Source organism: Pygoscelis adeliae, unplaced genomic scaffold (assembly GCF_000699105.1).
Source record: "Pygoscelis adeliae isolate BGI_AS28 unplaced genomic scaffold, ASM69910v1 Scaffold4, whole genome shotgun sequence".
Lineage (NCBI taxonomy): Eukaryota > Metazoa > Chordata > Aves > Sphenisciformes > Spheniscidae > Pygoscelis > Pygoscelis adeliae.
In genome coordinates, this window is record NW_008824986.1 from 16542071 (window position 1) to 16567082 (window position 25012).

Sequence of the window (25012 nt, forward strand, 5' to 3'; positions counted from 1 at the left end):
GGGGGGTTCAGCGTCTCTATGTCTGTGCACACAATTTGCATGGTTTGCATCAACTATATTTACCCCTGGTCCCCCACTATTACGCCATCCTAAGAGAGGGAAAAAAACGCCTGGAAAAAAAAGAGAAAAGAAAGTCCTGCACTTCTTTAGCACAGTTTTGTTGTTCTTTAAATAGCTACTGGCCTCTGGTATGTTTACATCCCACAGAAGTTTTTTTCTTTTTTTCTTCTTTATTTTTTTGTGTTACGCGGAGCTGTCCGGCACCCGCATAAACCGAATAAACTGAATAAATAATCCCTGGTTTCATGATTCACTGGGGGAGAAGAAGCGGCACGGAGAATTCAGGAGAAGCGGTTTTTAACACGGCCAAATTCATTTGAAAGGAGACGAAATTTTGCCCTGGAAATAAAAGCAGTCTGGGACTGATGAGTTACATCATCACAGGACCTGTAAAAAGTGGCGGCGGAGGACAATGTAGATATATTGATAGTTATATATAGATTTATGTTTAAATATACCCGGTAGGAAAACAAAGTGTCACTGACCCCACTTCATCTAAAAATGCATCCATTTTCTTGTGAACTATTTGCATTACAGCAGGAAAGCAAACAAGCTGGCAAAGGATGAGAAAAAAGAATGAACAGCTATTATAACGTGTTGCCCACTGTGTTTTCTCTCTCTCTCTCCCCCTTCCCCCCCTCCCATATATATGTCTTTATTTTTACTTGGGGTGGGGGCAGAGGTAGGCAGCTTGATGCAGGAAATATCACCAAAGGATGTGATGCTTTAGGGGCTCAGGAATATGCATTTATTCTTCTTACTGGGGGAACTTTCTCACAACTTCGCATTGCTTGGCTGGAGAACGGTGCTAGCACAGCAACCTCTCTTGCATACGATCTCTTTCAATAATATAAACACCTCGATGCCTTTAGTACGGGGAGCTTTCAAATTTAAGGTCAGTATTTACAGTTTGGATTTTTACGGGTACCCATCAACACCGGTACACACCTCTCCCTATCAGGATGGTTAATAGGCTTGCTTTCTCTGCCTGCCTCTCTCTGCTTCCCCAGCACGACCACATCAGCACTAGTATCAAATTAACTCTCCGACTTTGAAACTTATTGATCTGCTATTAAGACACCAGTGAACCTGATGAAATGAGTGCTGTAGGTGCAGTCAAGACTTCAAAGTGTCACACAGCCACATAAAACAAGCGCCTTTGATCCTAACTCCGATCTGCTGAGGGTTTAAAGCCCAATTCTCCCTAAGCTGCCCTTCTCACTCGTCATGTCTGATGTCTCACCAACCAGTGACTTGATAATGTTAATAATGCAAATTTTAGCAAATGATTTTTACAATGGCAAAATTAATTATATGAATTTATGCTTCTTTCGGTGTCAATGTCTGATCTACAAAAAAAATATAGTCGTAGCTATTACAGTTGCAACAGAAACCATGAGCACGTTCAGCTTTTAAAACTGTTTTACTGCCTTTCCCTCTCAGCTTCACAGGGTCTCATTTTGCTGCTAAAACTATAATTATTTATTATAAATTAACCTTAGATTGGGTTTAAGAGAGCTGAGAGAATTCTATCCAAAGTCCCCTATTGCTACGTATGCATTATTAAAGAAAAGCCACCTCCACGCTTTAGATATCCCTTTCTCTCGTTCTTTGTCACTCATTCTCTCCCGATTTCTTTCCTGTGTTCATTCTACAAATCCTCGCAGCGCAGTTGCACAGATTATTTTAAAAACACCCGCATCTCTGAAATTGCGTCAACTAACAATAAGGTTTTCCTAGATTTATGAATGGCAAAAAGAAAGAGATTTCATTTTTAGGGATGAACACACAGCAACCTGCAAAACTAAGAACAAAAATTCTACCTGTAATAATAAAAAGGTACATTTTAAACAAAAGCACTGAATGAAAATATTTTCCTTTAATAGAAGTTGATTGTTTTCCTCATTAATAATAATATTTTATAAACATTTTTTGAATCTTCACCTGAATTTGTCAACAAGTATTCAATGTTTTAATAAACTTTTATCTGCAAACATCAATAATCCCATCTTCAGCCGAGGGAGTTTCTCACAAAACCTGTTACAGAAGTTTCCCAACTGCATTTCTGATGGAAGAACTGCACAAATGCTCAATTAGCTTACCCATGCTGTGTGCGAACACATAGCTATCCTCCTCCTCCTGAATACTGCACTTACATTTTTTCTTTTCTGTTTTTTAAGAAACAGAATTTGCTAAGATATCTTATTTGATGCATAATGCTTTAAAGCATCTTAAATCACATGAAAAACCCACTTTATCTATTAAATTTTCAGGTATTAAGATGCAGCCATTTGTGTATATTTAAGCTGAAAGATATGTCTCGGTTCTGTGCTTCCGACTAAGCAAAAAAGAAAATAAGAACTCTAAATTTGTCTCTTCCTTTTTACTTTTTGAGACACAAACATGGTAGCATCTTTGGCTACACAAAGCTGAAAAGGAACGTTATTTTAATTGACTCCTCCACATAATTTTTTTTTTTATAATTCAGTGTGTTTTCCTAATTTTACTTTAATAAAATTTCAATAGTAATACCTTTTGTGGATTTTTTTTTTTTTAATGTTGATACTCACTTAACCTACTTGCAATTCTAAAGAAGTCAACACTTGATTGTGACAATGTTCAAAAGAATTTCCTATGCCACAAGCACAGTAAAAACTTTCACCAATTAGTGCAGGAAAAAAGGAGGGAAAAGCCAGAGCGCTGGTGCTCAAAGAGCCAGGCCTTGCGGCAAAGCTGTCATGTCGAGTGGATTGATCAACAGGACCGCAATTTCTAATGGCATGTTGTCATGAAAAGTCAGCCACGGGGAGCCACCTGCTTTACTCCTCCTAGACAGCTAGGGAAAGGAAGGGGAGAAAAAAAACCCCCACCCCGCTCCGTACTTAGTTCTGCCAGTCCCTTTTGCTGACAATTTTGGTAAGGGTCTCCTGATTTTTATTCAGTAGGAATATGTCAAATCTCCAACCGTATTATCCAGCCTCTAAGATTAGAGTCGCACAGAAGTCTGATGCTCCCCCCCCCCTCTTTTTTTTTGGGGGGGGGGGGGGGAAGAGGATGAAAAAAAAATTACCTCTATCCCCCAAATACTTCTCAGATCAGAAAATACATCCGTCACATCTCTAAACCAACAAAGTTTGTCAACGGCTTAGAACGTACATCTAAGACATTCTGCAAGTCAAGAACAACACAGAGCACAGACCTTCTGTGCGTGGTTTTATTTCAGCACCACCTTCCTTCACCCTCACCGAATCATAAAAGCCTGCATTTGACGTGCGGTAGTTGCTTTGTTTCAATTTCGTTTACCTCTAACTTTTAGGATCGGCTCGTTTATCCTAGGATCACAGCATCGTTAAGTCCTGGAACCCCATCTTAGCTGGCATGGCCAACATTTCAGATTGAATTGCACAGGCAATTGTGCAAAACGCTGTGCTGAAGACAAAGATAACAGCTTCCTTGTTTTGCTGTTGGAATCTTTGCTCGTGCTTGATGGAACATAATTAATACTTCAAGAACTTCCACCAACTTACCATTCAATAACTGCGCCAAACAGTCTATCTTAATCACTCTCCAGGAACGTGCTAGTGTCGTTTTAACCCATGGCTCCGATTCCCATCCCTCAAAAGACATGGAGATTTCCCTCTTTTAATATGTACAAAAGCCAAATATATTACTTTCATTCTGTTACGCCTCACAGAACGTACTGCAATTGCCGAAGGAATTAAAGCCTAGTCAAAAATATACTCCGACACTGCGCTATAAGAGAAAATGGAAACGTTGGACTTGGCCAGATCTGTTTGGAAACCTCTTACAATTTTTAAGCCTTTTTTTAAGCCCAAGTTTTCATTGATTGGAGCAGACATTTAGTTTTGTTTCATTTGTACAAAAGATTTCACGTTTCATACCTGTTTGCTTAAGAGGGTCCAAACCAAAACTGTAATGTGCACTAACTGCTAATTTAAGTGATTTTTTTGGGAAACAAAACAGAAAATTTGGGAAAAAAAAATTCCAACAACCCTCACCTACGTACAAAAGAAAAAAAGTCAAATAAAAGTTAAAGAACTTTTAAGTTCATGAAACCAAACCCCACTTGGCATGCAAATCACGTACTGTAACCTTTTATCGGCGCAGCCTCTGGTCTCATCAGTCGATGAAATTCTCAGCCCGCGGCAACAGCTTAGCCGAGGGACGCAGACCAATGAGAAAATATTCATTGTGTTAGCATTTCAAATGGCGAGAAAGGAAGAAGAAGCGCTAACTGATCACTGCCCGTGGAATTAATTGGATATTCCAAGAATAATGTCTCTCACTGAAGATCCTTGGAGGCTGAACGCTAGTAGAGACCACATTTTGTGCGGCGCCTTCAAAAAGAGACCGCTTGGGGGTAGTGGACATATTAGGGTTTTAGCGCATTTCCCTAAAGGCCAGAAAATAATCAGATGCACTGAACCAAACTCGGCTAATCCATTCCATAATTATACACACAAATCCAATAAACTTTGTCACATTACTGGAAAATTAAACTATTACAGTGAAGCCTTTTGCTACTTTGAAAAAGTTTGCATTCCCGTTTTATCCAAGAAAGAAAAAAAAAAAGGGGGGGGGGGGGGAACACCTCGGCGAAAGTCAGAAGTTTTGGAGGTTGCACATGCAGGCGTATATGCTCACACAGATGCACACGCACTGGAGCCCAGAGGAAGAGTAATGCTTAGCTGTAGTCTTCTGTTATGCTTAAAGCTCAGGTAGGTGTCCCACAGCTTCCTTCCTTTATATGGAGGGGATTTACGTTTCAGCTTTATTGCACATAGCCCAAGCATATGCAATGACCCTGTCCAATATTAGTATAGCTTTCCTTAAGACACATCTTAATCTAACCTTTTCAAGACTCTTTTGCTTTCAGACTCAAAACAGCATAAAAAATGAGCATTGTTGTGGAGCGCTGAGAGATTGAACTAAGGCTCTGGCATGGTCCAAAGCAGTAGCCCTCTGGATGAACAGCTGCTTGTGCAACTAAATAAGCTCCATAGACCAAAAGGTAAAAGACGGGGGGGGGGGAAAGAAAGAAGAAGGAAAGAAGAAAAAAAAAGAAAAGAAAAAAAAGGAAGAGGAAAAAAATCTGAGATTAGGAACCTTCCCAAATGTTGCATCCTTCCTATCGACCGCTGGCCTAGCGTGAGGTGTCAATTTTGACTCCAAAGAGAGCACACGAATTCGCAGCGGTCCCATTATGCGGTCTCTGCGCTCATTGTAAATTCTGTCAACGAAGTCAATCTTATTAACTTCCGCACTGGTTCACACATGACATTTTCTTCAATTTTCTTGCTGACATCAAAAACATCAATTAGCAGCCCGAAAATAGGAAGGAACGAATGACAGAGCCTGATAACGTCAACTATTTGAAGCCAAGGGTAAATCTATTCTCCAGTTCTGAATGCGTTCATTACAATTGCATTTTCAAAGAAGACCTCCAAATAGCAAAGAAAATTAAATTTATCATCTAGAAATGCCTAGAAATTGTTTTTTTAATCCTATGTCTATCTCTCAATCCCAGAGTGTAATACAAAGTATCGCAATTCAGTTTTATGATAACATGCCACAACTTTAATAGAAAGTTTATAAAATATGCAGCCCTTGCCATACTTCCTATCACATAACAACTACAAGGGGTGAGAAAAAAATTGTCCAACAGATTGTAGCATCGCCTTGTCTGCTCCATCAGTTCTCATAGGCTGGCACAGCACTTACACACACACACACACACACACACGCGCGCGCGCGCACGCTCTCCCGAAAGGCGCGCGCCCATCTCCCCCCTTTCCATCCATGCTTGTGAAGAATTTATGAGCTATGCAATATCCAGCGACTTTAAAACCCCAGCAAGCACTACATTACTGGCGTGCGGGGGAAGGCGCGCGCCGGAGCTGCCTCGCATTTGCATTCGCCCAACTCTTTTCATGTTTCAGAGAAAACAAACCCAACTCCCTGCCCGGGAAAGCAAAGGGAAAGTCCAACCAAAGACTTGACGCTAACTGTCAAGCGCCAAGCACATGCATTCAATCAGCTGCCAGAACTTCCGCTCGTTGAACTCTCGCCCCCTTTTCATTTTATTGACATTTTCAAAAATAAATACATAAAAATAACCTCCTGGTAACACAGAAACAAGACACCCATGTCAACACAACATGGTCCATTTGCTGCGCTCAGCAACAAGTTTCTGGAGAAAGGTAAGCGTGTTTAATACAAGGCAAAAAAATGTAAGGCAATAAACCTGTTTTCGTGGTCTTTAAAGAAGCCCCGGCTTGCTTTATTTATTTATTTATTTATTTGCTTCGCCGCTGTGCCCGCTTTGTGAGCCATCGTTTCATGCTTGTATTACATCTCCTAGGGAGTGAATAAAAGCAAGTTTAGTGGCGACCAAAGACACTCACTCGGACTTAATGCAAACAGAAAGAGCAGCTACACCCCGATAAACAGATCACATTCCTTCAGCCCATTGATTTTTTGATCTTTTGACATTTTTTAGTTGCTTCCATTCCCTTCCTTGTCTTTTCCTCAATGTCACAAAAGACAAAATGTCTCGGCAATTGATGGCAGGGGTATCTATTAGCTGTCAAGCCGCCTTTTTTTTTTTTCTTTCCCCCGGCACTGGCTAAGAAAGTACAAAATAGAAAGCTGAGAACTGGCAAGGAAACAAATCGTAGGAATCATCTAATTCAATGGACTCATCATATTCCGGGATTTTGGCTTTTCCACATCTGATCTCTCTGGGAAGCAGCTGGAAGGTGAAAGGGGGAAGGAAAAAAGGTTCCGTTGAAGGGATTTCTGCAATTTTTGTTGCTAGGTGGAAACAAACTAGAGAAGACGGAGGGATGGAAAAACAGGAGAACTCCTGGGAGGTTTGGTGAGGTGCCTCTGTCTCTCTCGCAGCATTTTCCTGCCTGCGCATAGAAACGAACCCGGCGCAGAACAAGCCTCTCGGCTCGGCCGTACTTGGGGGGATGCTGGACATGAAACAGAGGCAGATGACGCTTGAAAAACTTGTAAAATTATTTTACGGCAGAAGAGAAAAAAAAATTGTGAGACACTCATGACTGATGGTAAATCTGGCTGCTTTTTTTTTTTCTTTCCAAAATTTCATTTTGGACATTTTACTGTTTACCACAGCCCTTGCCAACGCTGATCAGAACGAAGGCAAAGCGCAGCTTACGTTTTATCTCGTATAATTTGCCGTGGATGACTGTAACCTGTGCTCAGGAGATTTTTGGTTTAAGCAAATTATCACTCAGAAAGCATTTACAATTGTTTAAAATACAAGCGAAGCAGATTGCAACACACAATGAATCAGTGTGTATTTAACAACAATAATAAGTAAAATATAAAAAAGTTTCTAGGCAAACTACAAATGTTCAGAAGATAATTATGTAAAAAATCTCAGTGAGTATTTGTTTGGTTTTGAATGCAGACTCTGCAAAAATCACCAGAGAAACTGCTTCTTTTGATTTTACAATATTTCATAGAGCAAAGAAGTGAGTGACACAAGAAAGATGAATTATTTTACAAGCAAATATACCCGTGTCATTCAAGGAACAGACACTGCTACAGACTGCTTTAAGCACAGAAGGGAGTGTAAAACAGAATGAGTTTGTCTTGCAACAGCTTTTTTTATGCTGTTTTGCATTTGAAATTTCTAGGAATATGACTTTACAGGTAGGGCCTGATCCTGGTAATCAATTGCAAATAGGAGTTTTGCCTGAGAAAGGACTTCAGAGTCTCTGACTGCATTCAAACAAGTCTGCTGGACCGTGGGCAGGGAACACGGTTTTGCCTTTTTTCTAAAATCTACGTTTCTGACAAGAATCATCTCGTTTTTGTCAGTAAGACACTGTTACTTATTTTGATGTTGAAATAGCATCCGCTTGGAAGAATAAAGACATGGAAATTTGACTAAAAAGGAAGAAAAGGGTAGCATCTGTTAAGCGTAGAAGATTTTCTCCAAAATAACAAAGAACGCTAAATTATTTCTCCTAAAACCTGAAATACTGCACTGCATGCCAGGAATAACCTTCTTTCTCCCCTTTAAATAAATTCAAGTTTAACTCAAAGAAGCAAACAGGAGCAGACTTCGAAATATGTTTATCAGATTAAAATATAAGAAGGAGAAGAAATCTGGAGAGCGGCTGGTTCAGCTTCTCTGAAAGCATACCTTAACTTTGCTGTTTATAAGGGAAGTTTATCGGTGTTCAGGTAAACCCCTGGGCTTGAAAAGAAGAACTACATTTTACAAAATACCCCTTCTATTTTATTTTCCCTTGTCATTTCAGTCCGGAAATCCCGGCGATCATCCCAGCTATTCATGTGTTGATATTATCAGAGGTTTATAAAAAAAACATGTCTGATGAATTAAAACATGTGACTGGCCAACAGCAGCAGCCTAACTGACCACAGGTTAGCGATGGGGATGAACTATGGTTATGTTTTTTTAAACCCCGTGCTGTCCTTGAAACAGAGGCTGCATACGGCTCCATTAGATACAGCTACGGTGCTCTTGATCTATTATTTACAAAGAAAAATCCTTCACTACTTAAGTGGCCCCTTCTACTTCAGCCTTCAATTTCAGCCGCATCAAACAACATGGCGGGGGGGCAAGCGAATGGGAGGGGGCAAAACTTGAGTTCATAATATAATTCTATGCAAGAGAAAATTTTCTTACTCAAGTAAGAAAATTCAGAATGCTTGGAATAAGGTTTTGCATCCAAATTGCAGACCTATCAGCTTCATCCAGAAAAGCTTAAATGATAGTAGTCTTTAGTTTTTAATAAAACTAAGTGAGGTTTTAACAGGAAATTTATACACAGATGCACAAAACAATTTATCTCCTCTCTAAAAAGTAAGATGAAAGACTGAATGAGAATTGCAGGACTTCTCATTGTAAAAATCACAATTTTTCATTAAAATATAATTTTGCATTAAATTCTGTAATTATCAAGACTATTCTTTAAGTCATACTGCATTCAATCTAATTAGAAAGCTTAGATCTCACCTTTGTACTGAACTTTCAACTCTCTGATGCCAATTAGAAACTATTTTAAATGAATTTCCCAATTAAACTGACTCCTGTGATCAATTCTGACATAAGATAAAACCCAGAATTTTCAGGGAGGGAGGGGGGAAAAGAAGAAAAGAAAAAAGGAAAAAATAAGAGGCATGGATGTACAGCCTATCTGTATTTCTGAAAATATTTTGAATGGTTTTTGCATCCTTATTATGAAGACTATTTCATCTCTTCTGCTCGGAACATCCTCTCAGAAACAGAGCTCATATCAAAAGTGTTTAAACTGCAATTAGTATTGTTTCATTATTCAGCACGTTTCCATTTGCAATAAATATCTTGTTTTATTACGCTCTATATTTGGTTCTCATGTTATAAACTATCACATTAGATGAATTGTAAATGTAAACTATTAACAGTTTAGATTCTTTTAAGTTGTTATCAATTTCAGGCTTTTGACAGCTTAAAGGAAATTCAGTAAACATACCTCCTCTCCTCTAGAAAACAGCTTCTATAAAGCCAACAGCCATCTCACAATTAATAAATGGCTGTATTCTCCTTTTGTGGAGAACAAAATTAACTGAAGTTTCCCATATAAAAGACCATATAATTAACATTAGTAAAATGTGTTAAGTTACACTTAAGATATTCCGACAGCCAAATTATAGCAGTGAGTCATCTAACTCCTGTTCGTATCAATTCAATTTATCTTCATTTCAATCAATGCGGCTTGACGGATAGGTATCATTGGAAGTGACAATGCATCACGCTGCAGAAAAACGCAGGACAAGGCGATAGCCTAGATAAGGCAGCCTGAGACCTTCTAACGCTGCGTAGCTGGAAATGACTCCTTGTATACACATCATTGCCTTCACTAAGGGTGTCTACAAGTTATCATTAGACACATTCATTGTTAAAGACTAACCAGGTCAGTGTTTCTGATCAGGTTGCAAATTAGACCAATTGAAGTGTTCTTAACCTACAGACTGGTGTCAGTAAGGACCTAACGGTGCTGAAGCTACATAGTAATATGCGCCGAGTACACCACCATTACTGCACATTTCATGCTGAACACAAACAGATTTAAGCAAAATGTGGGGGGGTGGGGGGAGTATACAGAGAATACAAATTACACAGAGGACATAATGCTGTTGTTTTAGTGCAATTTTGATGCAAAACAATTGTTCCATGGCAAACATATTAACCAAAAGTGCAGACTTGGGCAATGAGAGCATTATAGGCACAGATAAACATGTCATTATAAAGCCAAGAAACCAACATGCATTTCTATTTCAAATTATAATCCTGCCGGCTTTCCATATAATAGTTAAATAATAGTTTTCAGAAATACAAATGATGGCTAAATGAGGGGTTTAAAGTCTGATCTAGCACAAGCATTATACTTGGCTGAAAAAGCTGATGTTGGGAAGGAGAGGGGAAGAGTAAAATGGTTTCACTTTTCACACTTATTATTTTTTCCTCCATTCTATTTTCCTGCATGGATTCTAGAGGCAAGCGTTGCATCCTGCCTGCTCTCGTCAGTGGGGCACGGCACACAAGTCAAACCAAATCCACGGAGCATTAACGTACAGAAAACACCTCTGTGACCAATTCAGATGTTGACATTTTGCAAAGTTAGGCTTTTGTTTTTCTTGTAATAAAACAGTATGCAAGGCATTCATTCAAAGTATGTAAGCTATTGGTGCTTCCCTGCTTAACTGGTAAGTGTCAGATAAAATGGGCATTGCTGTTGATGGACTATCAGAGGATTATTATTTGCAGAACTTCCTCATAAGTTGGCTTTAAACAGATAACAGTTAATCGGTGTAGGATTGTAAGTTGAAGGGATACAGTCAAAATTATTGAAAACACAGGAGAAAAATTTATGCAGGATGCACAGATTCTACAATAAATTCACTAAAAAAGTCTGGTTTATGAATTTAGGGGTTTGGTGTTGTTTTTTTAAAAACATATATCCCCATCAGCAAACAACAGAGATCTCCCTGTTAATGTCAATCATATATTTTCTAATCACTGCACAGAAGTAGGGACTACATACAGGGAGCATGTCCATTAATCAATATGCAAAGAATACATTGTCTCAAGAGTTTGTATTTATTATTATAAGGTAAGATGATTACGCGACATGAATTTCTGAGCTGGAAAACTCTTTATTGGTTAACAAGTGGGAAGCAAGCATCAATTTAGAGCCACGTACAGTGATCTCCTTAAAGGCTACTTGTGAAGTAGAATTAAGCTGAAATGAGTGACAAGGTGGAGAGGACACGGGACGTTGTATGACAAGCAGTGACGAGTTGGAGCATTTCAGGTCAGCTGATAAGCAAATGGTAGAAATCGTCTGACCTGGGTCAATACAACTGATAAATGCAAGGAAATAATAACCCTGTACATGTACTCAAAGCTGTCCAGGTGTTGCCATAACACCCTGCATTGGTCTCTATCAGGTGGACAAGGACTATGCTGAACAGCCCAGCACAACCCACAGGAGGAACCCCTCAGCTGGGATCCAAACCCTCAAGCTGGTGAGTTTGGACTGTGCTGGAGCAGACTAGATCAGGAGACATCAGGAAGGGCTTCTAAAATTCACCCTCACGCCCCAAAACCCCAAACCATCCCCATTTTATGACTACCAGTGAGTACTACCAATTTTTCCCTCTATAGTGCTCTTTCTGTTTGTACGAGCACACGCGCTGCAGGTTTAAAAAAATGGAACCACCACAACTCCAAGTAAAACACAGAACAGAAGAAGAAAATTAGAAAGTGTCTCGTTAATTAAAAAAATAATTAAGTAAAAGCTTTTCAGACAACCTGACTCAAATTCTGAATGAGCTGCTTCACAGTTTAGAGAGTCCAAGCCAAATGACAGTTACAAGCTGAAAACAAGTGTTATTAGAGACTACTACCTAGACATGGGCCAAACTAAACATGGCTTTGAAGATCTCCAGACAATGATCTGAACGTGAACCTGATCCAAATTCTACCACTTGTTCTCATCTCAAATTCAACTTGAAACCAGGAAAACGTGGATGCTTTAACATGCACTTTGAAATTTTTTATTCTGAATACAGTGAGCATAAATACACACAAGCCAAAATAAACCAGTAAGCCAGGATCTTGAAAAGTAACCTGAAAAGTAAAATAAAGATTGGGATGGATCTTTTTTAAAGCAGTTTTCCAGAGGAGGAAAACACACGCGCACTGCATTGTATGTCTACAGACCGCATGTGCAGCCAATTGCTATTACATATCTGCACACGTAGCAGCAAAATTCAGTGGCTCTTTTATAACACAGCTTAAAAGTTACTTCAGCCTTGTTTTTCAAGTGTTTACAACCTGGCCTCTAACTTTTGCTCTGGGGTGAAATATAGCTGTGCAACATCTGTTTCCAGGAATATTAAATTATTATTAAAAATGTTTTAAACAAATTAAAATTAATGTGTTTGGGGCTTTCCAGAGAAACCAGCGCTCCCCGTGGTGAGACGGGGCTCTCAAGCATTAGGAAAACCGGCATAACCTGGAATATAAACCTTTTTCTGTGGAAAACAAAGGCAATACCAGTGCCTTCTGCACCGCCCCTGTGCTGAGCTGGATGGACTATCTATCAATAAAAAGACACAGTTCTTGACATTTCTGCTAGACACTGTATCTACACATCGGAAGCGCAGAGGCAGTCTACACCTAGAAATTGTCCAACAGCAAAGGATCTAAGTGGCAACTCCACCTTGAGAGGGTGGCATTGCCAAAGGTCCTTCCCTCCTCCTTAAACTACCCTCCCAGTATGTGAGATCTTCCCATCTTAAAGAAACTCATCTTCACAACACTTCTGCCAGACAGGGAAGGCCACCATCCCCAATTTACAGAAAGGACACAAGACATGAGAAAGACCATGTAGTTTGCTGCACTTGGCTAGCAGAGGGGCATGATCCTGAACCCGCACCTGGAGCTAACATCCCATGAGCCAGTCAGTTAAAGAAATTATGTCTGACCTCAAACAAATAATAGGAACTCACTGTTTAAAAATTAAACCTTCCTCTTCTTCTCTATCTCGAAAATAACAAGCTATAACGAGACCCAGTCATGGCCAGGCTGAATGCAGTTATTTCTGTAGATAAGATAAAGCTTTGAGCCTTAACTGATGTGTAATACTTAACTATGGTCAAAAACCCAGTCACTATCCCAGAACAACCTAATATCCACTTTCTTCCCATTTCCTCCCTCCCTCAAAAGTCCAATTGTTCTGAGGGGATGGAGATTAATGATATTCATACTTGAATAATAGCTACAGGGAAAAAGCAAGCGAATATATTACAGGACCCAAATTACAGTAGTAAGAAAATACACTGTGCTGTGATGTAGAGATATAAATGAATTAATCCTGACATCTGTTCCTTTTGCAGAGGAATTAGGCATAGGTTGAAGCTGACCTTGCAAGAAGCATGCAAGGTGATCAACTAAGACGACGTAATGGTGCCCACTGCTCTCCTGTGTTAGGGAGATAGTACTCTTTGACCTCCTAAATCACACGCTACAGCCTTGCACAGGGTGTACACCAAAGGTCACCCCGCTTTGTACACTGAAACAGCAGGGAATCCCACTACGAGCTACTGTGCAGTCAGTGCATTCGGTGTGGCACAGATCATTCAAAGACCAGGCAGGTACCTTAAGACCCAGCTCAGCTACGGCCTGTAGCAGTAGCCCAGTAGATTGCCATCCAGTCGATTTTTCTCTAAATTTTGATTTTTTCTGAGCTTAGAAGGACATTTTATCTGCAACTGTAACAACGTGCAAGAGATTACCATCACAAAAGCTATTTTCATCTGGACAGGTGACTTTCTTCAAGACTCATCGTGGTGCTTCCTGACATTAAGACACTTGTGAAAGCATCTTTGTGGCACATCTCCAGACTTAACAACCAAATCTTCATGCACAAGTTTGGCCTAATGGTTGAAAGGTGAACAAAGGCAGCAATCCTAGCAGGTTACAATGATCTTGCAATATTCTTTGCTTCAGACTCATGTTTTCTGAAAGATGTGAACTAGCTAGTTCAGTAAGCTAGCACTGATGCAGTTATAGGATTGCATGCCAAGATTAATACGTCTTGAAGAACTTTGTGCCTCCATAGCATTTTACTAATATTTTTAAAGAAAATACATTAGCATGGAAGGAAATGTGGCTCCTGCATAAACAAAAGAGCTATTTTTCAGAAAGGTTTTAGAATCAGACACACAATGCACGCTTAAAAAATAAACCCACACTCAATAGGCTTTTCATAGTGAGCCCCAACGTCTTACAAGGACAAAGAAATCCTGGTTTTAATGAACTCTCTAAATAAGTTTTTACATAATATTTTTTTAAAAGTGAATAAACCTGTTTTAACATGATAGCTTCTGTAGGGCTCAAGAGACATTCTAGTCTATTGTGTCGACGAATTAATTCTATTCACCAAGAAAGAGCATACCAACATGTCCTATTATGCCCAACAACTGCAGAGATCTGCATGAATGAATGGCGTGCTTACATATGTGTGCTGAATCATCAAATGCCCTTTAAAGCAAGGAGAACCCACATCTCTGCTAACTTCCAGCTTTTGCTGTGCGAGTTACTTAAGGTCTCGCTCTTGCAAAATATGAGTCACCCTTGTTGGGAATCCTTGCACAAAGGACACTCGCAGCCCGTGGCCTCTGCTGGAGGAAACAACCACAAGCTTAGGACAATACCATGCTCTGCTGCCCGCCCTGCATCTCCACAAGATTTAAGTACACCTCAAGCACAGTCTGCTGGCATCTAACTTGCTGAACTGCCATACCCTCCTGACCTATAACAGCTCAGAAACAGGGACGTAGCCCCTTCTCCATGGAGTGGTATGGCAGCCCCCCAGCAGAATGATGGGGTGGAGGGAGTGAGCAGTAATGTTCTAAAAAGAGTCCAAGTTAGATGCACTGGAGGATCTACACTGCAGCCCAGCACTTGCCCAACAGCTCTACTTTTGGTTAAAGTGCATTTTTTGGTTTGCAAATATGGGAAGTGGGAATACTTTGGGTGAAACCTGGCTCCAACAAAGAACAAGAAGCTTTGCAACCTGTTTTCCCTGAGGGCAGCATTTTGTCTGTGTCTTTTAAGACAACATCAGGCAGGACATGAAGTAAAGGATTTCTCTTTGCATTTCACAGAAGCACGTATTCAAATACTGGAGGCTATCAAGAGAGAGAAGGGCTTCACTTTATCCTACCTTCACTAACAGACTGAATTTAAAAACAGTAAGAACCCCTGGAAAAAAATCTAATCACAAAATCGCAGCATTTAAAGGGAATAGCTCGTACTACACACAGCAGCAGTGCCCCCAACCCGAGATTTGCTGCTCATGGATGTTAACAATTCTTGGATGTTGCTCTAATTACCTTTTGGGCTTCACCTTCTGCTTCTTTAGTATAAGTAAAAGAAAAAATATCTTTTTTTTTTTCTTTAGGGCCAGGGATTTAAGAGGAAGCTGTTGATTTCAATCAGTCTGAGGCCTTTACCCTGTAATGTGGTCCTCAATGCAATGTCTTCTGTCTTTCTATTTACGTAACAGACTCTCATGCTACGGGGCCCTGCAAAAGGCTCAAATATCCACAAAGAAAATATCCATGAACGACTCTTCCTACAGCTGATCTGGTAGAAATCCTTCCACCTGCAAAGACACGCTTTTGTGCACTGTCTCACTCTGAGATGGGCTGTGTGAAACCACAAAAATGCAGCTCCGACGGCACAAGCTCCATCTGCGCTATGAAGACTATTAAGGCTAATCCAGCATTCCTAGACTGTGGTGTGAGACGTTCCCAGTATAGACCTGCTCCAGCAGCGCTCTGCCAGTGAGCTAAGTACTCTAAAACCATAATTTGTCTCGTATTTCTCCAGGCAGCCGCGCCAGGTCAGCCGATCCCGGCTGCTCGCCCCTGCGCCCTGCCCTCGCCTGCATCTTAGCAGCGCAGCTGGTGGCCAACGTGCACGGTGAACCAGATGGTGGGACCGACCCCGGCCAGGGCCATCGGTCTGTCTGCTTTGAGGGTGGGTTATTTTTAACCCAGAGACGTTCTCTGATTTGGTCTCCCAATCATGGCAGTACAGATGAGAGCATGGTTTACCATCTGCCTGAGTGGGTCCAACCGTGGGCTGCAGCCCAGGTCTGCAGGTCTCTACGGTTTCCACCATGGCTCATCTGATCCCACAGTGAACCAGTTTGGGAGGCTAAATCCACACATTAAAAAAAAAATAAAGAAGAAAAAAAGATGACCTCCTCTGCCAAGTTATCTGCCACTACAGCTTTCTGAGTTAGCTGACAGGAGTCAGAAACACCAGCACTGTGGTAAGGAGAAACACAGCAGAGCCACGGCGAGGCCATTCCCTTCAGCTGCCTTCAGTCTGATGCTGCGTCAGTCAGAGTGCAAAACCATATCCCAAAGACAGCGTGCATGGGGGGGCGACTGCTGAAGCTGGCACGGGCACTGAAAGAAAAGCTTGTCAAATTCTACCTTTGGAGCACACACACACTTTAAACTGGTGAAAGCAAGCTTTTGCCAGCACGGCTTCACAACGTTTTGCCCTCCAGGGAGCAAAATCAACCATATCATCAAAAGCACTGTTTTACTGGCATAATTGCATCTATGGAATCACAGGGGATTTTGCCTGAACAGCTACAGCGGTGTAAAAAAAAAAAAAAAATAAAACCCACTCTTTATCGTATCCTTGACCAATGTAGCTGTGCTGGCAAAACTCTTTATAGCAGACCTGATCTGTATTACTATCACACTTCCTATCAGAAAAATTATTTTTCTCCACCACCTCTGCTGCTTAGTTTAAGCTCTGCAGTTCATGCAATAGAACCCAACTTATTTTCACTTCTGCTTATACTCAATCCCCATTTTCAGGTTTACAGACCTGATGGATTTCAAATATTGCAGGGGGGAGTTTAAAACCAACTGCCTTCCTCTTGAATGGGCTGTGTAGATATAATTTTTCATAAAAAGCAGAGGGAATCCTGGCTGTGAGAAACTTTTTATCACTATTGCTAATAACAGGAACTGTCTTTACTAAGCATGCAGTCAGGTTTCTATAACCATTATATAGATAGAGGGCTGCTGGCTAGCAAAGGTGTAACTGCAGCCATACAGGAACACCCTAACTTAGCCCCCACAATTAGCAACCCTGTCTTACAGTCAATGTTGATTGGCAGAGCCCTGTTAGGATGATAAAAATAGACATGAAATTAGAAAGTGTCCCTTCAGATGTTATTGGGAAAATCACTCTGGGAGAGACGAGTCACAGCTGGTGGGCTGCAAGGTGAGGAACGAGCAGAGGTAACTGCGTGGGGATGATGCCCACCACGAGAATAAGCACAGGAGGCAACAGCCGCCTGCTGGACTACAGGCACGTGTGTTTTGTCACCTGGACAGATATGCTCACCATGTGAATGGGACTGTGCCATACCCTCACACTAAAATTCAAACAAATCGCTCCCACAAGCTCCTTCATTTTCTTTATAGCTGCTGCTGAAGAGATGGAGCATGTTTGCACAGGATGCACCTCAGCCTGTGGTTGCTGAGCTTCTCCACACCCTTCACTCTGGAAAACAAGAGCATCAGTGTGCCCAAGACGACATTGGAGCAGCCCTCTCCCTCCCCCTGCCAGCATCCACACCCCCCTGACAGATTGCACCAACCTTAGCTGCCCGCCCAAGGAGTGTGGAGGCACCACGGAGGGTTTCCAGGTTCTGTGAGCACTTTGCTGCCTTTCAGCAGGCAGAGGACAGAGACCCACAGCTGCCCCAGCCCTGGGCAGAGGCACTGGCTCCGCAGCCTCCTCCCGCTGCCAGCCCAGCCAAAGTGCAAAATTTGGAAAATGCTCCATCCAGAAACAACTGCGGGATGTTGCTCACTTTCCCTTTTGTGCATTTCTTTGTCTCAGTTACCAGGGGAATTCACATGAGAGGAGCAGCTCTGTTTCCTAAAGGTGAACCAAAAGTTTTAAAACTGGCTTAAGAGTTAAAATGGGTAATAGAATATAAGCGCAGGTTTAAGATTACCCCTTCATCATTTTACAACTGCAAAATGTTAAGGAAGAACTCTCTTCCTGCTCTGCACCTGGCAAATCCGGAGTTAAGGGCAAGGCTGCTTGATGTGTGGCTTTTTTCTTTTCTTTTTTTTTTTTAAATCTCTTCTCTACTGGAGGGGAGCCTGAATTCAGAGTGGTGGGTATCTCTACAAAGCATAGCCTCCACTTACCAGTATGGGGGGAAAAAAGAGAAAAGGATTCTGCTAGGTTTCTTGAAAGCATCTGTGTTTTTACCAAGTGGCTCAAATAATATTAATGAATTATACACCCCGTAGGGCAGAGAATAGCAGCTCTAACTCATGACCTCCAGCAATTCACACTGGGTTGATTTAAGAGGTTGTCACTTCTACCCCTCTGCTGAGGGCTAATACCCCCACTGAGATGGCAGAAGACATGTGTCCATATATCAACTGCCACAGTCCACAGCCCAACATGCTGATGGTGGTTTAAGGTCACGCTCTGGAGTTAGCACCCATCCCGCTCCGCAGCTTCTCCTGCTCTGATGGTGGGCCAGGGCAGACAGCTCCCGTGCCAGCTCGCGGGTCAAGGCCCTGAAACTCATGGCTTGTACTCCCTGCGGTGTCTGCAAATTACAAGACTATCTATCCTTCCTGGCTGGAAACTGCCAACAGTTGTTGGTTTTTGTTTTTTGTTTTTTTTTTTAAGTTAGCCCAGTAGCTTTTTAACCACATTGCTTAAGTGCTCCCCACAAGACTGTCCTATAAATTTGCAGCAAGAGCAACTACGTCAACTACAGTCAGCAGACTGCAGCTTGCATCTTCAACCGGCAAATCCTCAGGGCCTTGTTATTTGTCCAAGAAGAACAATAAACCGTGGTGGCTAAGAAATACTGGAATAACATCATCTGACTCCCAATGGCCATTTTCGAGACTAATTTGCCACCTCTGCATCTCAGATATGAGGCCATTTGTTGGAACGGAGGACCAGGGCGGTGCCCGGTTAGTCCTGTGTGAGCTCAGGTGACATTTGCCCGGCATGTTGGACGAGGCCACTGCAGAGCAGGAGGACGGGCTTCGGGGTCCCAGCCATGCCGACTGCCCCCACGTGCTTCTCTCCTGGTTTTCCCCCAGTCTGCAGCTGCTCTAAGACAAATCAGGTACAATTTCCACCCACGGTGTCATTGTGTCTGCTCCATGTAGAACTAATGCAGCAGGTCCCAAGGACTGTAATGCCAGGCTCCGCTTTAATGAAGAAAATGGGCTCAGCCAGCTCTTTGCCCCTCCATACCATACCTACCTCCCTCACACGTTACTTATTCACTGCTATAAATGAGGATAAGCCACATGAAAAATTTACCACCTTCCCGTGGCCCTGTTTGGATGGATGAACATTCTCCCAAGGTGAGCAGCTAATCCAGAGGCAGATTATACCTCCGTCCCAGGCTGGAGAAGGATGGCCACAGCCATCCCTTGTGCCCGGACTGGAAACTCCCCGGGGGCAGCACTCATGGAAAGCATCCCTCCAGCCCAGGCTCTGCCGATAGTTGTTCCTCTCCCCTCTTTGCATCTCTCTCGTGGCCACATAGAGAAAGACAGGAAGATGTTGGGTCTTAGCTCCTTTTATTTTTGCTCTCTCAGCACCTCTGCGCTGGCTAGGCATTACCAGTAGGGCAGTTTTCTTTCAAGGCAGCACCACAGCAGCCCCCAGCATCCCAGAAGAGCTGCACAGATGACACCCTGGCTCAGCCCAGATGGACTTGTGTGGGAGAACTGACAATCAAAGCTGAAGCAGAAATATAGGAAGTCTGAAAAAAAATATTCCAGACTGCCACAGCTTGCTTTTGAGAGTGTAAATACATCTTAAAGCATCATTGGATTTGCCAGGAGGGCTGCAAAGAAGACATCAAGGATCCTGGTCTAAAACCCCACGGTGGTAGAGACACTGTTGAGCTCTCAGCATGATCACCAGGAGCTGGTAACGAAGGCAGGAAGACTCACAAGGTCTCAAATGATTTTAGCATCTACCCATCCCAGCTGCCTGCGGGACTGGATTGGTTTTTACATCTCACACCCCACAGGGTGCTGTTTTGCCATACCTAATAGCTATCTGAGTGCTGGCCTGGATGCGCCTGCTGCTGTCACAGCCACAGCTTCCTTTCGCTACAGACACATGTCAGGACGTGGCAGCATGGCCCAGCAAGGATGACTCTTTTCTCCCCTTGCTGGCTTCTCCTTCCTGACTTGTGGCCATAGCTGTTGGTACAGGGGGAGAAGGTTGTCACCAGTGTGATGTTGCCTTCTGGATTTGGGACTAGCCCGCGGGAGTGTCATGGGACCTGGAGCTCCCAGCAGAAGGGCACCTTTCCAGTCACAGGCTCATAAGCAAACTTGCCCAACAGAAAATAAAATTTAAAAAAACCCAAACCCAAAACCCACCTTAAAAAAGTCAGTAACTGAATGAATCAGCCCAACAGAGACAAAATCAGATCATTCAGTGAGGCCCTCTCCCCAGATGATGAAATTGCAGACAGAAGTGATGAGAAAATTCTCCTTTTTACTCACCTACTGATCTGCACAGGAGCAAGCGACCTCTGTAACTATTAGATACCCACACTGCTGAAGTTAATCAAGCAGATAGTCCCACTATTCAGAGAAAAGCTACCATTAAGCAAGAAGACGACATTCCCATGTATAATTTCTACCAGCCTGAAAGGAGTTATGCACAAACACCTTTCAAACATGGAGATTAGACCTACTTAAACTAATGAGCCATAAGCCAATAGTTGGCTAAGTGGACACTAACTCAAGAACTCAATTAAGATTAAGTAAATAAAAAGAATTATGCATAGCAAAATATGTTCCAGTAGCTCTGGAATAGAGAGCTGAGGCCTACAGGAGCTGTGTTTCCATGCCCCAACTCTGCTACTACCTTTCTCCAGGACATGATTTTACTTTAACGCTTGCAATTTCTTCTTCTATAGACTTATTCAAGATGCTCAGTGACCAAAGCGTTATGTGAGTGGGAGGAAAGGAAAAGCTTTTGCCTAACAAAACTTTGCACCAATACTGCACTCAAATCGAAGTTTCATTCCCGAACCTAACATGGACTTAAATGCAAGACCTACGAGTGCCAGGAGGTCACTGTCCAACACTGCACAACTTTTTCACTGAAGCTGAGCCTATTCTAGCACTGGGGTAGAAACAGGAGTTACCATGAGAGGACTGCTCCATGCATACAGTCCCACTGATCCCCCAAACTAATGCTGGAAAATGCATCCAGGATCCACCTCTCCATCATCAAGTAAACTCAAACAATTTCTAATTATTAAAAATGGTCAGTAATTTCTCCAATGACATTTTTTAATTTGTGATAAGTAAGTATCTAGACGAACTTATGACCTTATGACAGCAGTTAAAATTATCTCCGAGCAAGTACTTTGGGTTGAGGAATGATTTTCCTGTCTCCAGAAATGAAATTTGCCTTATTATACTAACAGTACGTAAGCCTCAAAACCAAATTAGTACTTTTGCAGGTAACTGCTGTGGTCGTGTGTACAGCCATTAACATGCTGGTCAACTGAGTTGAAGTGATTATCTGTGAGAGAAGCAGTGAACACTTACATCAGTAAGCATGTATATGGAGCAGATGCAAAAATGTCTGCAAGTCCGTTTTTCCCCTTTCTTTTGACAACGCACAAGCTACACATTTGTGTACGTAGATATATGCATATACTAGAGGACAAGCATACACTCAATACTCACTCTTCACTTTGTGAAGTGCTGGGTATTGTATATAAAGTGTCAAAAAAAAAAAAAAAACCACAACAAAAAAACCACAACAGAAAATATTAGTTAAAATCTTCTACATATTATTTTATCAAACATGCCAGACCCCTTCATCGTTTCAGATGTGGGTGTGGATATCTGCAAATGACTCACCATCGCTGGCCTGGAAGCCCAGGCACGCAGGGGTGGACCGTGCAGGGAGGAGTCCGAGGTCCTTCCCCGCGCAAGGAGACTTTCCACAGCTCCTGCTCGCACCCTTGAAAGGCCAATGACAAAGCATCTGCCTCTTGCTGAACTGAATCAGACGCTGATTTTCCAGAATCAAGTATTATTATCTGGGTTTGAGGCAAGGTCTGAACTGAACCAGGCAGATAAAAATTAAGAGAATGGAGGAGGAAAGTATATTAAGTATATCGTGAGGCCACCAATCTAAATCAGGTATCACTGGCAGGATGGCTCGTGGCTTGCAGGATGAGGCCCTGCAGGAAGCAGGAGCAAAGAGGGAGATGTGCTATTTTTAAACAACTTAATTTGCTGTCAATATCAAGTTACTGGTGAGACATATTTTCAGATGTGGGATGTCATGAACACCCCAACTTCACAATTCCTAAAGCACATCCACCTGGAGGCTTCAGACTGCCTTGCAGGGCTGACCATTCTCCTCAGAGATCCTGGAGGAGATTCACAACAGGTATAAAATTAGTCACCGCTTCGTGAGGCCAATGGTAGTTTATTTTTGGCAACAGTGTGATATCTCGCAAGCATTACTTATTTCTATTGCCTAGATAGGCAAAGTGAGGCACTAAGTGAGATGGGCTCTGGTCCAAGGTCACACAGACAGTTGGTACAGCGTAATTCTGAGATGGTTTTTACTTATTGAAGCCACTTTTGACTTACTGAAGCCCCTGACTTGATGCAATGAGTAGCTGGGGGCTCAGGAAGGGCCTGCCTATCTGCTCATCTTGTGCTCTGCTGAGGAGACTCATCCCACAATATTAAGTGGGATGCAAGCACAAGCCACCACTGTCCTACATTAGCTTCCCTTCATGCCTCCTCCTCTGGAAAAGACAGGGGGGAAAAGAGGAATCTTAATGATGCCCAGGGGGTGCCAAGAAGTTTAACTACAGAGAGTCATTTTTGTTAATGGCATTCTGGCTGATGCAGTTTGAGTAAGGAGGATGAGAGAATCTTTCACTGTGTTTTTCTAAAGTAAATATTTGGCGCTTTCATCTTCCAGTGCTTTAACATGCAATCTGTCACCAAAAAAACCCGTTTACGTGGGAGTTCATGGAAAATATATGTTTCAGACAGTAACTGAAGAAGGGGGAGGTATCTATTGTACTGCTTAGAAATGTAATTCATCGAAACTGGGTTGCAAACCACACAACTAGGTATTATCCCATCTGCAGGTATGATAACACCAGAGCTTAACACTAATGCTTCACCCCTTCTTTGCCACCACCATCTTCCTGCACATTGTATCAGTCAGGGTACAGGATCACAAAAGAGTCTCCATCATCACCTGTCCAAGAGTCCTCAGCAACTTCCACCCATTTCATAAAAAAATCCGATTCCTCAGTGCACTCCATAGGTCCCCAGGGTGCCAGCCTCATGCTGTCATCTACCTGGAGCATCTCACACACCTGTCAGCAATTCACACCACCAGTAATAAAACCAGACAAAGAATTCTACAACGAAGCACGCTTCTCCAGGATTTTGTTTTTCCTGGCTAGGAACACCAAGAATATCATGCACATATTTGAGCTGCTCCACCTAGTCATTATCCCGAGAGAAAAGGACAGCCACGCTTCTGGTATGTGGAGCCACACAACCAGCACAAACACAAGCTCTTCTTGGCCAAGCTGCCTGGAGATTGCCGTGATTTGCAACTGACCCATCGCCTGCCAGCTCGTTTCTTGACCACCCTGGTTGTGGCTCCCATTCTCCATCTGCTTTTGGCACAGCGAAAGCATAGGCTGGGTTTTTTTCAGGGTTTTTTTTCCCCTCCCCTCTCCTTTGCTTTGTGCTTGGCCAAACTCCTGTCTTCCTCTCTGCCCATTAACGCAAAGCATCAACGGGAGCAAGCGGAAGGAGGTCACTGAGCACTTGGCTGCTGCACTGCACGGTCGCTGCTGTGCAGAGGCCACATGCAAACACCTCCAGTGCGGAGCAGGGTAGCGTAACGGCGGCATTAGGGACAGAAGAGGGCTGACTGCACTTTGGCCACTGCTGATCTACTAATGTAGCATACAAAATCACTAGAGTCATTCTCGTAGTGACACACAAACAAAACCAAGGGATTTATTATTTTTCCCTTGCCTTTACCACCCGGCTAGAAAAAGCCAAAAAATCCTCCTCCTACAAGCTCAAGAGTTTTCCTCACAAAATTCACACAGTGCCCTACTTGCAGCTGACTAATTTCTTTTGTAGTAGATTTAACACTTGACCAAAGCTAGCTCTGAGAGTGGACCTGCAATGGACTGTTGCACAGAATTTAGTGGCTGTATGATAAGAATAATCTATAGGGGGTCTTCCGCTTGCATTTTCAGATAAAGAAGGATATTTTTGCACCTCAGCGGCATAGGGACCGACCATTTCTATTACTGCAAGTACAAGGTTAAGTGACACACCCAAAGTCAAAAAGGGCAACAACCTCCTTGATTTGCTGTCTGCTGCTTTAATACTCAAGATGATCCTTTCCAACCTGCAACATTTCCATTTCCAGATGGAAAACTGCTTCCTTCTTACAACACAAAAACCAGAAACAACACAAAATCAGCTGCTGATGTTTTCTTTCTCCCTTGCCTCTGCCTTTCCTCCCTTTCCTTGCCTTATACACTGGGATCAATTACCTAAATTTCTTGCTCAGCTCAAGTGGCAGGTCTCCAGTCATTACAAAGAGAGGAATTAAATTACAGAGGAATTTACCTTCTGGAGACTGCCATTACCTTCCCGAGCAGAGCTGACAGCAGAAGTGTTGTACCACAGTCACTCAAGCGTGTCCAGCCCATGCCAGTGGCTGCTCGGCAGCTCTGCTCCAGGGACGAGA

The 25012-nt window shown here is 42.4% G+C and overlaps 1 protein-coding gene across 1 annotated transcript in view; it reads right to left on the bottom strand.

Moving 5' to 3' along the window:
• The window catches only part of TCF7L2 (transcription factor 7-like 2 (T-cell specific, HMG-box)), a 116953-nt gene that overhangs the window by 42425 nt on the left and 49516 nt on the right, over nucleotides 1-25012 (bottom strand). The gene's annotated exons all lie outside the window — the stretch shown is intronic.